Here is a 2,465-nt window from a genome sequence, read left to right as displayed (position 1 = left end):
AAAAAAGAAGACAGCTAGTACATTCACTAGCATGAGTGAATAAAAAGTATTTAGATCATTCATTTTATATTATCAGAGTATCTTAAATGGACTAGCTAGAATTTTTTGATTACTTTGGTAATTTCTTAGATATAATAATTTAAGACATTTATTATGTGACCCTAAGGATAAAGGAATAGATGGTGAGAAATCGGTCATTTATAAAATTCAATATGAAAGTTGTAATAAATGTTAAGTAGGTCAAACAAAAATAAATATAGAGATCAGATTTAAAGAACGCTTAAGAAACCAACAAATCAAGAAGTTGATAAATCTCTGGTGGTTGAACATTGATGTCAATAAATACTCATAATCACTCAATATATATAATACAAAAAACATAATACATAATCACTCCATTAAAACCATAAAACTAATTAAAAACATAAATAATTACAAAGAACTTAATATAAAGGAAGCAATTGAAATGTTTAAAAATAAAAACAATTCATTAATTTGAATCTTGACACACCAATNAAACATAAATAATTACAAAGAACTTAATATAAAGGAAGCAATTGAAATGTTTAAAAATAAAAACAATTCATTAATTTGAATCTTGACACACCAATAAATTCATTATTAAACCTGTGTAAACTGATAAAACATGAAAATATTACATAGTGATATTAACACTAGTTGATAAGGTCACTAGAGGTATAAAGGGTTTTTTTCCGTTCGGGGTGTTAATATGTGTTTAGCGTTGACATGGTAACATTCTTCCCGAAATACGTATCTGCGATTTTTTTCTGTGGCTTTTTTGAGTTAAATATTTTTAATATTGTTTAGTTTTAAATTAATAATATTTTTAATTAAGTTTTAATTTTAAATGACCCGGTGGACCCAACATAGTGAATGTGTAGGTCAACTGGACCCAATATGTACTAAAAATTTAGATTGAATGCCCGAATTGCCCCCTCCCCAGTGACGTCTTTGACGTCCCTTCAAAAACTAAAAAAAAACCTCAATTTTATTTATGTCAAAAATATCTTGAAATTAGGCAATATAAAATAATGAATAAATTAATACTCAGCCGGTTGTCTGGGGTATTAATTTTTTGTAAATTAAATCTATTTGTTAAACTCACAATTTTGTTGATATTTTATATTTTTAAATAAAAGTACATTCAAAAGAAGACTAGAAAGTTTAATATTTTATATCATATGTTTTAATTCTTTTATTCAGCTAACATTTGTCAATAATATACTACGTATTATAAAAAATTTAATAATATACGAGATACGTAAAAAACCATATTATATGATTGTTATTATCGCTATTAATATTTACTATAATTTTTGGTTTCAAAGCACTCGAGGTAAATTTATTTTTAACAGCTCAACAAAATTCATTAAAATTTTATAAAAACAAAAATGTTTTTCTGCCACACGGAGTAAATATTTGCCGAAATAGTACCTCCCGAATTTAATATAGAACATACAAATTAATTAAACGTCAAGCCAATTTACCGGCTGAAAGTTAATATGTTGGTAATTTTTATGATTTTATAAAAATATACGTCATTTTATCAAGTATTTTAATGGTTTCATATATTTTATATATTTCTATGATTTCTTTAAGAATTTGATCATCTGTATGGCTTTTTAAATTTTGTACATTTCTATAGTTCCTTAAGTATCCAAATACAATCAAAATATCAAAGATTTTCATTGGCAGATCACAAAAAATATCTATAAACTATTAGATGTTTTCCTGAGAATTTAATGACTACTAATGATAAATATTTTCATACACACTCATCACCTCTAATCTATGTTTTAAAATAGTATCATTTTTCTCTCTTACAGTACTGAAATAACGTTAAAAACACTAATTAATAAAAATATCACTAAAATTTCAAAATATGCAACATTCTTCTTTTTTTCCTCGCCTTAATCCCAATTACTTTTGGTCGGCCACCCTTATCCTAAATTTACACCTAACACGATCTCCCATATCATCTACGCTCACATTAGCCGTTCTCACATCGCATTCAATTATATCCCTACATCGCTGTTTTGGTCTTCCTCTACCTCTTCATCCTTCAACATTCATTTCTATAACTGTTCTTACAATTTCCGATTTCTCTCTCTTCATAACATGACAAATCCATTTAAGTCTATTTTCTGTTCACTTATCCACGATTGACGCTACGCCTATAATCTCTTTTATATGTTCGTTCCTTATCATATCTTCTCAAGTCACTCTACTCATCCATATGAGTAATCTCATCTCTGCTACACTTATTTTCTGCTCTACTTTCTTGTCAACCGCCCAACACTCTAATCCACACCTCATAACTGGTCTCACTATAGTCTTAAAGAACTTACCTTTCTGCCTAATTAAAATTATTTTATTACATAGCACACCGACGCTTCTCTCCACTTCAACCAACCGCACTTAAACCTGTGTCTTACATCCTCGTC

At 27.8% G+C, this 2,465-nt stretch overlaps 1 protein-coding gene across 2 annotated transcripts in view; it reads right to left on the bottom strand.

Annotated features, from left to right (window-relative positions):
- The window catches only part of LOC126895288 (uncharacterized), a 13,968-nt gene that overhangs the window by 3,717 nt on the left and 7,786 nt on the right, over window positions 1-2,465 (bottom strand). The gene's annotated exons all lie outside the window — the stretch shown is intronic.

Source organism: Daktulosphaira vitifoliae, unplaced genomic scaffold (genome assembly GCF_025091365.1).
Source record: "Daktulosphaira vitifoliae isolate Bord-2020 unplaced genomic scaffold, ASM2509136v1 Scaffold_1, whole genome shotgun sequence".
Classification (NCBI taxonomy): domain Eukaryota; kingdom Metazoa; phylum Arthropoda; class Insecta; order Hemiptera; family Phylloxeridae; genus Daktulosphaira; species Daktulosphaira vitifoliae.
Note: the sequence above shows the minus strand (reverse complement) of the source record. Positions and strands in the feature narration are given on the sequence as shown.